This window comes from Apodemus sylvaticus, chromosome 8, assembly GCF_947179515.1.
Source record: "Apodemus sylvaticus chromosome 8, mApoSyl1.1, whole genome shotgun sequence".
Taxonomy (NCBI): Eukaryota; Metazoa; Chordata; class Mammalia; order Rodentia; family Muridae; genus Apodemus; species Apodemus sylvaticus.
In genome coordinates this window covers 9,690,663-9,704,933 of record NC_067479.1, presented here as the reverse complement: position 1 = coordinate 9,704,933, position 14,271 = coordinate 9,690,663, and the positions used below count along the sequence as shown (strand labels likewise).

Below are 14,271 nucleotides of genomic sequence, written 5' to 3'. Positions count from 1 at the left end.
GCTTAGACATCAGGAACCAAAAGCTGGATATCTGAGACACCTAGGATAGAAACAAACATGACTGGTCCACCCTCAAAAGTCAATAAAGTGATTTTTAGAAGTATTCTGCTATACTCATAGACAGAAACCTACTATAATCATCATCGGAGAGGTTTCACCCAGCAACTGATGGAAGCAGATGTGAAATATTAGGTAGAGATCAGAGAATCCTATGGAAGACAGAGGAGGAAGGACTGTAGGAGCTAGAGGGGATGAGGACACCACACACACACACATACACACACACACACACACACACACACACACACACACACACACAAAATCAACTAACCATAGCCCATAGGGGTTCACATAGACTAAACTGACAACCAAAGACCCTGCATAGGACTGACCTAGGTCCTCTGCACTAATGGTTGTGTTGCTTGTAGGACTTCTAACAGTGGGAGCAGGGGCTATTTCTGACTCTTCTGCGGGCCTTTGGACCTTTTCCTTTTGGACTGGGCTGCCTTGTCCAGCCTTGCTATAAGGGAGCTGCCTAGTTTTATTGCAACTTGATATACCACATTTGGTTGATATCCCTGGGAGGTATGCCCTTTTCTGAAGTGGAATGGAGGAGGAATGGACCAAAGAACTGGGTAGGTAAAGGATAAAGTCTGGGACAGGACAAGGGGAAACAACTGTCAGGTTGTAAAATATGAGATAAAAAAAGGAAATCCTTGACTTTATTTTGAGTGAAGGGAAGAGCAGCTAGTGCTGTTAGCAATGACCTGAGATGGCTGTATTTCTCACAGTCTAGTCCTATAAAGAGTAGAAAAGAGGTCTGGCGTAGGTATATGAGCCTCACTTATATTGTTTACACCTGAGACTTCAAGAGATCAAAATGCAAGTTTAGGCAGAGAGCAGGACTGATGTATATGCTCTGGACTCCCTAAAATGAGAGGAATTGAGGGAGGAATGACCAATAGGGAGACCATCAGTGACCGGAGAGGAAGGAGGAAGGAACCCTGAGAACATATAAAGCCCTGGAAAACAAGCCAAGGAGCAACATTCAAATACCAATGAGGCCTTGCCTGTGCTGAGGGGTAGAAATTGTTAATGGATTCAGACACCTGTTGCAAGTCACCAGAGCAGTTTTCAAAATTAATTTCATTGAGTAGTGAAAGAATCTTTGATAAAGACGAACTACATGGGGGTCCAGAAACGCAAACTGGAAAGAAGAAAAATGTATAGGTTTTGATATATGTGTTCATTTTGGTATATGGCATTGCAGAGAATTGAGATAGTAGCTGGCAGTAAGAGTGGAGTTTATTTTTCTGTTTCTTGGGGTCCACCAAATTTTAAGCCCTGAACACATTTGGACCTCAAGTTTTGCTCTCTGTTCTGTGTTCAGCATTTTGTACGGCTGTCTATATGTTTTGCTGCCACCGTCTTGTTGAATTTCCTCCCGTTCTTCAGTGTCTCTCACTGGTCTGTTAGCTTCCACCCCCACGTCATTATACTTATTGCTACCATCTTTCCATTGTGCGCTTACCGTAGCATCTTCCCACTTGCAGTGATTGCTTTATCACCCCTGCCAGCGCACTCCCTTCCAGACAGATTAGTTGTGATGTCATTACTCTGTCCACTGTAGTTATTTAAATGGCTTCTCAAACGTGACTTTGCTCCTGCTGCTATGCAGGCTGAAATGTCGGGCACACAGGAAGAGTGATGGGTACATCAACACTGTGAGAGAAGAGTAGCACTGGCCCGTGCTGGGAGGCTCATGGGAAGGCTGTTAAAGTGTTCGCAAAGTCTTTGAAGGCATGACACCGAAACGATTGTTCTTAACCCAGATCGTCTAGAAACCAGGGTTTAGCTTTCCTCGAAGAGAATGGGTAGCTGTTGACTTGTGCTTTCCAGTGTAGGTTACTCCAGAATGCTGAGTACTACATTTAAGACATTGATGCTCTTAAGGTTCTGCCATTAAAGAACCAAAGAATCTTGTTATTTTTGTCAATGCTTTTCTCATTATCTCATTACAGATCAAAGGATTTCAAATAATGTTAAATGATATTAATTATCTTGTTTCATATAACATCAATTTAGAAATGGACTAATATATATTCATACACATTATGAATATACCTTTATGGTTCTGTACAAATGCATGTAATATATATTTTTTTTAACTTTTGACGTTATATGTTTGTCCTGAGATTAGTTCTCAACTGCTTTTACTTGGATTTGATTTGCAAAATATTAAATCACAAATTGGTTCACTGAGCTATCACCACTGCATTAACATTTTACACTATTGACTGATTTTATTTTTAGCACATACAATAAAGTAAGTCCCATCATTTAATGGAAACAGTATTTACTTTTAAGGAATTCAAAATTTTGAGATTAGACATAACCTTAGATAATATTATGACATATCATATAGCAATAGTACACTTGACATTTTCATTATGTTAGAATAGTATTGTTAGGTTAAACACACACACACACACACACATACACACATACAAATGCACACACAAGATTGGTTTTTCTTGGTTCTGTGAAGATGTCTTAGTTCTTGTTTCAGTCCCAAGGAAAGTGATTAGATGTTATTTTGCAAATGTGCTGCACACTGATAAACTATCCCAGCATATGTCATTCATCCAGCAAACCCCAGCTTTTCCTCAAGGTGTCTTAAAGAGGAGAGGCTTTTTGTCAGGCCACAGTTACAGGGATTTCAGTTCCTAGTTGATAACTCTGTTTCCTTTAGACTTGTGACTAGGCAGGGCATCCTGAAAATGAGCTTCATAGATGAGAGGAACTTGACTCAACACAATGAAAACATAAAGAGAAAGAAAAAGGGTGGGTGCCTGAGATGCATTCCTCAAGGTCACACCACAGACTGACTTCCTCCAAGTGTGTCCCAGTAAAACACTTATCAATGGATTAGTTCCACCCCCACCCCCCATGAGGTAGGGAAGTCGCTTTTAATGAGTACTGCTTTGCCAGACCAATCCTTCAACACAGGAGCCTTTGGGGCCATTATATCCAAACCACAGCAATGGCGGTTTTCACCGCATGCCTTCTGCTTCATAGTCACCCCTGTGACTGCCTGTTGGAAATGCATTTCACTGTTCAATTTTGAGTTATAGTTTGGTTTATTTACCTTTCTCAGAGGCAAATTACTATGCGTTTTTCCTTTTCCAAGTTTGAAGTGATGGTGTTTCTCTGTATGCCCCCTCTCTAAATATATCTATTCATTTTGTCTGCACAAGGTCTGCATCACTAAACACTTCTCACACATCTTGGTGAAAAGCAGACTGATATTCCATGTTGAGGTTAAGGTGTGTGCATTGCTTTCAGTTTATGACAACTGAGACAAAGTCTCTTTATTGTTTTTTCACCCTTCAGATTTTACATTAGCTCCTTACCTAGAGGTGAAACTAAACTGGGACATTAACCACAGACTCTGGTTATAATTCTTAACCTGTGGATTCTCGTGATGCAGATCATGTGCTTTCTGTGATTGATGTGCACATTCTGAGACGGAGCTGAAGGTGCCCACTTCATTCTCATATGATACGTGTAGTTAATTGGTATTTTGATTGAACCAGCAAAAGAATAAAAACACCTATGAATCAAAGGAATTATTCTCATTAGATATGAAACAAAGAAAGCACTGTTTTCAAGAACAAATATTATTCAAAAATATTCTCATTAAAAGAAATTGCTCTCTTTGGTATGATAAAATTCTTCTAAAGAGAAGCATCTGGCAGAATCATATAACTTAGTGTAGCATAACATTTGGGATGAATTAAGTTGCTTCATGCAACAAAATGCTTTCAAGGTTTCTCAATATTTTTCCTTCACTTTAACTTATCTGTGTCTCACAGTTCTGCAATTAGGTCATTTTTTACTTCACATTTTGTTAAAGGTATCACATTATGAATATGGCATAGGAATTATAGTCCACTGAAGGCTAGAAACATTATGAAATAGAATTAGTTCAAGCTTTTGTGTAGAGTAGGAAAGCCTCTCTGTGTTCTATCCACCTGTGCAGTTTTCTGATTTAATAGTTGGGAGGATAAACTAAGAGTTTGCATGAATGGGTTGTAGAAAAGGCCACTGGGGAATAGGGAGCCATTCGAATTTATGTTCTGGATAACCAGCCTACTGCCAACCAACACCTGGGCATGATAGAATCAGGGTAGTCCACTGACATAGTGAAATTAAACTTGTCAATGGATCTCATAACCAGAAGTGGCTTTAGGCATTATTCTGTAATCTCATTTACTACCTTTGATCAGCGGTCTAGGTGACTGTTTAACTGGACACTTTAGTTTTGTAGGCAAACCCATTCTATCTCCAAAGTCTTTCACTTAAAGGAAACATGCTCTCTGTTTATTTCTGTTATTAGGAAATACTTTGAATCACTGCTCTATAAGGGCTTTGCTCAACATGATCTCCACATATCCTCAGATTATTTTAAGTATTGTGTGCAGAACGATGTAGGAACACTGGGAACATTGGCATATTGTCACTGGAGCTCAGGACAAGTGTACTTGAATACATGCAATTACTGATTTGAGATATCATGGGGCTAGAACATAAACTTCAATAATTATATGGTTGAAGCATTGTTTTGAAAATACCTATGTGTATCAGTAAACATTCTATTCATCAGTTATTTTATCAGATTAATCTGCTAATATAGTTTCATGTCATTGCTAGCCTGTGACTTACACTGTTTATAGTATTTTAATATTTAGGAAGATTACCTTTTTCATTGTTGTCACTTATCTTTGGGAGCCCATTTTTAGATATTAATTGAAACAAGGCATAAGTTTAAATTATGTTTTTATTTAATTATCTTAGAAGAATTGATAATTTACTGTGTAAAGTATTCCCTATTTACTATAATGGTATTTCTTATTATGATTTCTGTATGATTTCTGTTTTATATAACTTAATAGTTATAGTTTTTTAGTTAATTCAAGGACTCTGATTTCATTCCAATAGTTTAGTATTTTACACTTTTTGTACACAAACTCTTATTTTACATTTTACATTGCTGATATTAGAAAACTAAGTGATTTTTCCTCTTCACCTATCCCTCATTGCCAACATCTCATCTTACTTTTTTCCACATAATCCTACAAGTTTTTAGGTGAAGACCACCAGAGAATATTTTTGTCATTTTTCCAATTTACTTGATTACTCAAAGAAAATTTAAATATCAAAAGTAAAGATATGTTCTTAGTTGCCCCACCTCTTCTAGAATTATGGTAGCTAATTGTTTTTGAGAACAAGTTTACTGTATTTAAGTAGAATTTTTTACTTTAGTTTTTTGGTGTGTTGATGACCTGCAATGATTTTTGTCAGAAGCCTTTTCATACTTGCCGTTAATAATAATTAATGATAGTTTACCATTACGATGGGACTTTTATTTATTGCTGTTATTGGTAGTAGTAATAAAAGGCTGGGGTGTGGTTCACTCTTTTTTTGCATTGTTATTTATTTATTTATTTTCTTTATTGATATATATATATTTTTAAAAAATCCCAATAGATTTATTGTAAAAGGAACATTAAAGAAAGCCTTTACATCAGAATAGACTACTGCCTGTACAAAGAAATAAGCATAATGAAATACATAAATATGCGGCAATCTTAATGTAGTTTTTTTTTCTTTTCTTTTCTTTTTTTTTATTCGATATAATTTATTTACATTTCAAATGATTTCCCCTTTTCTAGCCCCCCCACTCCCCGAAAGTCCCGCAAACCCCCTTCTCTTCCCCTGTCCTCCCACCCACCCCTTCCCACTTCCCCGTTCTGGTTTTGCTGAATACTGTTTCACTGAGTCTTTCCAGAACCAGGGGCCACTCCTCCTTTCTTCTTGTACCTCATTTGATGTGTGGATTATGTTTTGGGTATTCCAGTTTTCTAGGTTAATATCCACTTATTAGTGACTGCATACCATGATTCACCTTTTGAGTCTGGGTTACTTCCCTTAGTATGATATTCTGTAGCTCCATCCATTTGCCTAAGAATTTCATGAATTCATTGTTTCTAATGGCTGAATAGTACTCCATTGTGTAGATATACCACATTTTTTGCATCCACTCTTCTGTTGAGGGATACCTGGGTTCTTTCCAGCATCTGGCAATTACAAGTAGGGCTGCTATGAACATAGTAGAACATGTATCCTTATTACATGGTGGGGAGTCTTCTGGGTATATGCCCAGGAGTGGTATAGCAGGATCTTCTGGAAGTAAGGTGCCCAGTTTTCGGAGGAACCGCCAGACTGATTTCCAGAGTGGTTGTACCAATTTGCAACCCCACCAGCAGTGGAGGAGTGTTCCTCTTTCTCCACACCCTCTCCAACACCTGCTGTCTCCTGAATTTTTAATCTTAGCCATTCTGACTGGTGTAAGATGAAATCTTAGTGTTGTTTTGATTTGCATTTCCCTAATGACTAATGAAGTTGAGCATTTTTTAAGATGTTTCTCCGCCATCCGAAGTTCTTCAGGTGAGAATTCTTTGTTTAACTCTGTACCCCATTTTTAATAGGGTTGTTTGGTTTTCTGGAGTCTAACTTCTTGAGTTCTTTATATATATTGGATATTAGCCCTCTATCTGATGTAGGATTGGTGAAGATCTTTTCCCAATTTGTTGGTTGCCGATTTGTCCTCTTGATGGTGTCCTTTGCCTTACAGAAACTTTGTAATTTTATGAGGTCCCATTTGTCAATTCTTGCTCTTAGAGCATACGCTATTGGTGTTCTGTTCAGAAACTTTCTCCCTGTACCGATGTCCTCAAGGGTCTTCCCCAATTTAAAAATATGGAACGCTTCACGAATTTGCGTGTCATCCTTGCGCAGGGGTCATGCTAATCTTCTCTGTATCGTTCCAATTTTAGTATATGTGCTGCCGAAGCGAGCGATATATTTTTTTATTTACATTTCAAATGATTTTCCCTTTTCTGGTTCCCCACTCCCCCCAAGTCCCATAAGCCCTCTTCCCTCCCCCTGTTCATCCATCTACCCCTTCCCACTTCCCTGTTCTGGAATTCCCCTATACTGTTGCATTGAGTCTTTCCAGAACCAGGAGCCACTCCTCCATTCTTTTTGGACATCATTTAATGTGTGGATTATGTCTTGGGTATTCAAAGTTTCTAGGCTAATATCCACTTATCAGTGAGTGCATACCATGATTTATCTTGGGAGACTGGTTTACCTCACTTAGTATGATGTTCTCCAGCTCCATCCATTTTTCTAATAATTTCATGAATTCATTGTTTCTAATGGCTGAATAGTACTCCATTGTGTAAATATACCACATTTTTTTGTATCCATTCATCTGTTGAAGGACACCTGGGTTGTTTCCAGCTTCTAGCTACTACAAATGGGGCTGCTATGAACATAGTGGAGCATGTGTCCTTATTGCATGCTGAAGAATCCTCTGGGTATATGCCCAGGAGTGGTATAGCAAGGGTCCTCAGGAAGTGTCATGCCTAGTTTTCTGAGGAACCGCCAGACTGATTTCCAAAGTGGTTGCACCATCTTGTAATCCCACCAGAAGTGGAGGAGTGTTCCTCTTTCTCCACATCCTCGCCAACACCTGCTGTCTCCTGAGTCTTTGACCTTAGCCATTCTGACTGGTGTAAGGTGAAATCCCAGGGTTGTTTTGATTTGCATTTCCCTAATGATTAATGATGCTGAACATTTTTTAAAGTGTTTCTCAGCCCTCTGAAGTTCTTCATATGAAAATTCTTTGTTTAGCTCCATACCCCACTTTTTAATGGGGTTATTTGGTTCTCTGGGTTCTACCTTCTTGAGTTCTTTGTATATATTAGATATTAGCCCTCTATCAGATTTAGGGTTGGTGAAGATCCTTTCCCAATCTGTTGGTTGACGTTTTGTTCTTTTGAGAGTGTCCTTTGCCTTACAGAAACTTTGTAGTTTTATGAGGTCCCATTTGCCAATTCTTGATCTTAGAGCATAAGCTATTGGTGTTCTATTCAGGAACTTTTCCCCTGTGTCCATGTCCTCAAGGGTCTTCCCCAGTTTCTTTTCTATTAGTTTCAATGTGTCAGGTTTTATGTGGAGGTCCTTGATCCATTTGGAGTTGAGCTTGGTACATGGAGATCAGAATGGATCAATTCGCATTCTTCTGCATGCTGACCTCCAATTGAACCAGGACCATTTATTGAAAAGACTATCTTTTTTTCCACTGGATGCTTTCAGCTCTTTTGTCGAAGATCAAGTGACCATAGGTGTGTTGGTTCATTTCTGGGTCTTCAATCCCATGCCATTGATCTGCTTGCCTGATATTGTACCAATACCATGCAGTTTTTATCACTATTGCTTTGTAGTAAAGTTTGAGGTCTGGGATACTGAATCCCCCTGAAGTTCTTTTACTGTTGAGAATAGTTTTAGCTATCCTGGGTTTTTTGTTATTCCAGATGAATTTAAGAATTGCTCTTTCTAGCTCTATGAAGAACTGGGTTGGGATTTTTATGGGGATAGCATTGAATCTGTAGATTGCCTTTGGCAAGATGGCCATTTTAACTATATTAATTCTGCCAATCCATGAGCATGGAATATTTTTCCATTTTCTGAGATCTTCTTTGATTTCCTTCTTCAGAAATCTGAAGTTCTTGTCATATAGGTCTTTCACTTGTTTGGTTAGAGTCACCCCAAGATACTTTATGCTGTTTGTAGCTATTGTGAAGGGAGTCATTTCCCTAATTTCTTTCTCAGCCTGCTTATTCTTTGAGTATATAAAGGCTACTGATTTGCTTGCATTGATTTTGTAGCCAGCCACTTTGCTGAAGTTGTTTATCAGCTGTAGGAGTTCTCTAGTAGAGTTTTTGAGGTCACTTAAGTATACTATCATATCATCTGCAAATAATGATAGTTTGACTTCTTCCTTTCCAATTTGTATCCCTTGGACCTCCTTATGTTGTCTAATTGCTCTAGCTAGGACTTATTGTAGCATTGGGGAGATAAAAGCAGAGGACTAACTGTGACTTTAATAACAGACTGGACTGTAGCGACTTCCAGGCCAACATCTGTCCAAAGAACCAACACCACCACTAACACTATCATTACTTTTCAACCCTTGGTAGTCATATTTGATATCAGTTTGCTATTTGATTTGTAGTATGGTGGGTTTAGTTATGAATTAACTCTGTTAGTTATGAGAAATAGGTTACTAATACACACACATATGTACAGGTGTTCCTTTCTCAATGGAGTTAAAAAGCATTTCACCTTCCAATGGGCCAAAAATTATTCAATAGATTCTGAATTTGAGGTTTTGTTTTTTGGTTTTTGGTTTTTGGGGTTTTTTGGCTATTATGTTGGGCTAGCATCCTGTGCTTGGATGTCTTGCCTTCCTTGCTAAGGGACAGCAGCCAGTCATGACTCCTACTCAGCCGCATAAACTTGGGACAAACAACTGAGTCATCAATAGTGTGCTTACTTTGTGACAATACTATGGTATTTGATATGCATATTAACTAGATTTTCTCCCCACAATAATTACACTTATGATGGGATTATCTGAACATAACTCCATCCTATGTCGTGGGGTACCAGCATAAATTTGGCTTCCTACTTCCCCTTTGAAAACGAATCCTCCTAATCTACTGCAAGGCTCCAACAGATTTATGAAAGGGGACACTTAGGCATCATGGTAAGTGGAGGCAGCTGCCATTGGAGAGATGGACGAAGTGGTTGTGATGGAGAGCTGCAGTGGGGACATATGTAGAGTGGACAGTGCTTGAGATCATAGGGATGCTGAAGCAGGCTGAGAGCTTGTGGTGCACTGAAGTTCATGGCCAACGTTTATCCCTTCATTAGTATGGCTGCCACCGAAAGAAGGGTAAAAAGTAGCTCGTTCTGGAGCCAAATATGAGTGACTGTGGGTTAGGGAACATAGGTTCAAGAAATTTAATGTTTCAATGATGTAACAATATCATGAATCTTTTATAGGTAACATCACAAAAAAGTCATAAATCAAGGTTATTTTTAAATATACTGGTGGAAATATAAGCTAAGCATAAAGAAGTGAAGCAAGACAAGTTCTGCTATGTGCTCTAGGAATTATCTGAAGGCACACTTACCCTTCTGGTCGTGGAAGTGAACAGTCTGTTGATATAGTTTAGAGGGTTTCTCCCTGTTAATAAGAAGGTGTTTGGTGAAATACTGACAGGATATGGGAAGGGAAGTTATAAGGAGATGAAGAACATGATTACCAAGGTAAATGGTATTAAGCTCTGGACCTGCAAATTTCCAACTTCTCCACAGTCAATGAAGCTATCACTAGTTAATCAACCTCACAGAAGCTTCAGAGTAGACTGCTCTGTCTGTTCTCTTGGATCAGGACTCAGACTTCTATCCTCTTTTCTGAAGAGTCCCATGTCTGCATCCACGCTCCGGCACGTGAGTCACGCCATGCACTTGTGCAGCAGTGCAGTCTGAGAGTGCACACAGAGGTGAGGAAAGACACCTTTCTTCTGGGACTTTCCTTGAGTGCTTGGGTGCAAGGCACTTCAGCATGTACCCCAGTCTGCTACACACAAAAAAGCTGCCTACACAGCAAGCAGCCCACAGCATTGAGATGACATGAGCGCATGCCAGTTGCTTTACTGCCCTGGCATGTTTTATCATTGGGTAAATGGATTTCGATACTGTCCTTCTGTTCCAGATTCTCAAATCTATGGACCACAGTTTCTAGAATATTTGCATTGAATTTTTATTATATTTGTCATTTGGTCGTAGTTGTTTTTCTATTCTCACTTCAGGAGGATTTTAGAATACTTCCACGAGTCCTTGTCTTGCTTGTCTTTTGGCATATTTCTCTAAAAATGAAAGATAGTAGAATGTCAGCACAATGAAATGCTCTTGTCAGAAATGAAAATAATTGCAGACCATATCAATGATTTAAATGTCAAGTTGGTTCTTGTTAATGTCAATACACTGTTTATGGGAAAACCATTGACATCCCAACAATTCCAAACATAAGCAATAAAACAGGAAATGTTTACTAAGAATACTTTAATCATTGTTCTATATCTTTGAAAATGAATGCAGTAATTGCAGTGGCATTTTCTAACAAGGAGTATTCAACTAATCCATTTTTATAAAGTGAAAATAGATGTCGGGGAAAAATCGCACACATTGATTAACTACTCAATACGCTATTGGCTTTATAAGGCCTAACAGAGGAGTGCGTTCAAATGGCAGTGCTTAGATAAAAAAAATACAGTGCAATCCTGCATGGTAATTACAAATGCATCAGCAACTGTGCCTGGAATACAGACTAGAGAAGTTGGTAAAATATGCCCCAGGATCGTCATTGCGATGCTGGCTGCAGATGGAAGACTTTGTTGTGCAAGCCAGTAGTAGTCATATTTTGGTAGAAGGGGAATGATGCATTGCAACAGGCCTTGAGCATAGGTGAAACAGAGGCACTGTTTCTTCAAGAGCATGGTGATCCACTTCTGCATGCTTTAGCAGTGAAAGTAGGAAGAACAAAAAGGGAACCTGAATAAGAGTTTAATTTCTAGCTAATTAGAAAAGACACATTGCAGCAGAGTAGTGAAGGTTGTAGATATAAGCCAGTCATGCTAAATTCATACACCAGTTTAAAGGGCAGGGCATTGGGTAAAATAAAGGCTTTAGGATTTTAGTACATCCCTTGTTAGTCAACATATCTCCCTTTGGCTTCTTTTCTTTTCCTTCCTAAAGATTAATTCTCTCTCTGTCTCTGTCTCTTCTATCTCTGTGCCTCTGTGTCTGTCTTTCTGTGTTTCTCTGTCTCTCTCTGTGTATCTCTGTTTCTTTATTTTTCTCTTTCAGGTGTGCATGTATGGGTGCATATATGTGTTTGTATGTGTGTGTGTGTGTGTGTGTGTGTGTGTGTGTGTTCAAAATCAGAACATCAGAATCAGAAATAAGATCCTCTAGAACTGTGGTTGCAAGCAGTAAGAGAGATGGGTGTTATTTTGGTTCATGGTTGAAGTTTACATTGCAGAGAAAAAAACAATAGAGAATTATGAGCTGGCTGATGATAATATATTCATGCTAGGGTGCAGATGGCTCAATGTCTTACCCAGTGGTGCTACCTCAGTTAAATCTCTGTGGAGGCACCCCTACAGACAAACGCAAACATTGTTCTCCTAGCTGATTCTCATTCCAGTTAAGTTGACAATGATCAAACTGGAAAGGTAGTGAAGTAGAAAAGAGTGATGTTATCACACTGAAAAAGGTAGTGGCTTTTGCATATGGTAAAACAGAGGAAGCTCTTCTTGTGCTTGGGTATTGTTATGTTTCAAGATAAGTAACATTTTCATCAAAACCATAGGTGAGTTCTCAGGAACAGCCACTCATTCTGAAAGCTCAAGAACGGCAGTGATACCAAACCCACTTGATGAGAAGAAATGTATTCCTTGTGTGCATAAATTTGTTTAAAAATGAATTTTCAGTAGAAATTTGTCATTAACACACAAAACTCCCTTCTTTGATTTCACTTACTCCTTATAAAAATAATCTGTCTTTTGATTTGGGTATATCTTTCTCTTAAATTTTTTCTGCAATGTTAGCTTTTGGCAATACTAATTTCTTCCATAGATCTTTCTCTAGCTAATACAATGATGATCCTATTTGGAAATCAGAGAGGATGTGCTGACTAGCTAGCAAGGACATTATACATTTTGATAATCCAGTATGATGGTTTGAATAAAAATGGCCCCCATAGGCTCATATATTTTAATGCTTGGTTTTTGGTTTGAATAATTGTTTGAGAAGGATTAGGAGTGTGGACTTATTGCAGGAGTATATAAATGGAGGCAGGCTGTGAGGTTGCAAAAGACTCACACCACTCTCAGTCAAGGTGTTCTTTTCCCCTGCTTTGTGCTTGTACTTGCCTATCAGATGTGGGCTCTCAGCTACTGCTCTAGCACCCATGTCTACCTTTGAAAATTAACCTCAAAACTAAATGCTTTTCTTCATAAATTATCTTGGCCATGGTGTCTTAATCACAGCAATGGAAAGTAACTCAGGCATCCTAATTCCCATTTTAACAGTAATTCATCTTTAACCGGGTGTTTTAAGATATTAAAGTATAATGTATACTGATTGTTCTCATGGTTTATTGAAGGGATACAGAATATAACAAGCCTCATTATAGAAAAGACTAGGATAGGTTAATTATAACTGAGGTTATTAGCAAGGTTGTCAAGGACAGGGAAAGTTTTATCAGTGAGAATAGAATCATATGTTGGAACTTAATGGGAAGCATACTGGTAGGCCAATACTCAAAGCATACTGATAATAGAGATCATTCTACAATGCGAGGAGGGAATATGCACTATAGTATTTGGTGATTATAAATCCATTCTGTTGGGATGAGAATTCATAGAGTATATAGACTATTAAGTATGTTGTAATTATCAGAGACATGGATGTATAGACTACAGTGGTGGCTATAGTATACAATGTAATAAATCTGAACAAATTATGAACTAGATAAAGAATCAAAGATAGTTTTGATGTTTGTGGGGTTATGCAAGTGCAGAAGATAAAAAACTCAAATTTTCAAAAAAAATTGAAAATAAAATCAACAGTAACTTACATTATTTTATGAAGAATTAGAAAGACCAAAAGTGCTCTTAGATGGCTCAGTGTTTAAGAGCACTGACTGCTCTTCCAAAGGTCCTGAGTTCAAATCCCAGCAACCACATGATCACTCACAACCATCCGTAATGAGATCTGATGCTCTCTTTTGGGGTGTCTGAAGACACCTACAGTGTACTTACATATAATAAATAAATAAAAATCTTTAAAAGATGATTAACTCATTTTTTAAAAAAAGATAGAAACCTAAGCCTGCTGTGAACTCCGCAGCCTACCACCAATCACTGGGCTTCTTATTGTTTGAACTGGTCAATAACTCGGAAGGCTGCTGCTGCAGCGGAGGCCATTGGAGAGTGCAACATGGACTGTGCAGTGTGACTGTGGAATATAAAACACTTCTCAGACCATCCTTCAGTTACTAGGAACAGCTTCAGCATGATTATCTCTCCAAGACTGCAGACTATTTTGAAAAATGAACCAGCTTGGCATGAAATTGCCAAAATATTTTCTCCCATAAAGAAAGTGATAGGATGTTTTAAAAGAAAGGAAAGGAAAAAGAAAAGCCCTTTAAGCCTTCCTTTCCTTTCCTGGAGCAAAAGCAGCTAAGACAACATCCTGACAGTTAGGGTTCATACTGCTTGGAATTTC

The 14,271-nt window shown here is 38.4% G+C and overlaps 1 protein-coding gene and 1 non-coding gene across 2 annotated transcripts in view; one reads left to right on the top strand and one right to left on the bottom strand.

The window, feature by feature from the left end:
• Nucleotides 1-14,271, top strand: part of Gpc5 (glypican 5) — a 745,602-nt gene that overhangs the window by 235,904 nt on the left and 495,427 nt on the right.
• On the bottom strand, nt 6,817-6,921 carry LOC127691808 (U6 spliceosomal RNA). Its single transcript, XR_007979381.1, has one exon. It is a non-coding gene; the product is annotated as a U6 spliceosomal RNA (small nuclear RNA).